This window comes from Leptodactylus fuscus, chromosome 10 (genome assembly GCF_031893055.1).
Source record: "Leptodactylus fuscus isolate aLepFus1 chromosome 10, aLepFus1.hap2, whole genome shotgun sequence".
Classification (NCBI taxonomy): domain Eukaryota; kingdom Metazoa; phylum Chordata; class Amphibia; order Anura; family Leptodactylidae; genus Leptodactylus; species Leptodactylus fuscus.
The window spans coordinates 68308682-68309060 of NC_134274.1; positions in this window are offsets into that span (position 1 = coordinate 68308682).

Consider the following 379-nt stretch of genomic DNA (forward strand, 5'->3'; position numbering starts at 1 on the left):
ATATTCGATACAGAACCAGCGTTGATTTGCCACAGGCTCGTCTTTGCTAGTAAGCTTGCGGTTACGAGGGAGCTTACTTTTTATCAGCGCAACTGCAAGCGCTGTGCAGTTAAAGCGCACGGACCCTATAGACTATAATGGGGTCTGTGCGCTTTAACAGCACAGCGCTCCCCCTAAACACTCTCCTCCTGCTATTCGTGGACTTGGTGACTCTCCTTTAGTCGAATAGTGGTTTCCCCTGAAATGAGCATTTTTTTCATCTCTAATCCAGATTTATTTATTTATTATATTGTATCTTTTAGCCGACAGGAAGATCTTTGCATTTCCTAAATGTCATATTGATACATAAGCCCCCCCTTCCCTACCCTACCCGTCATGT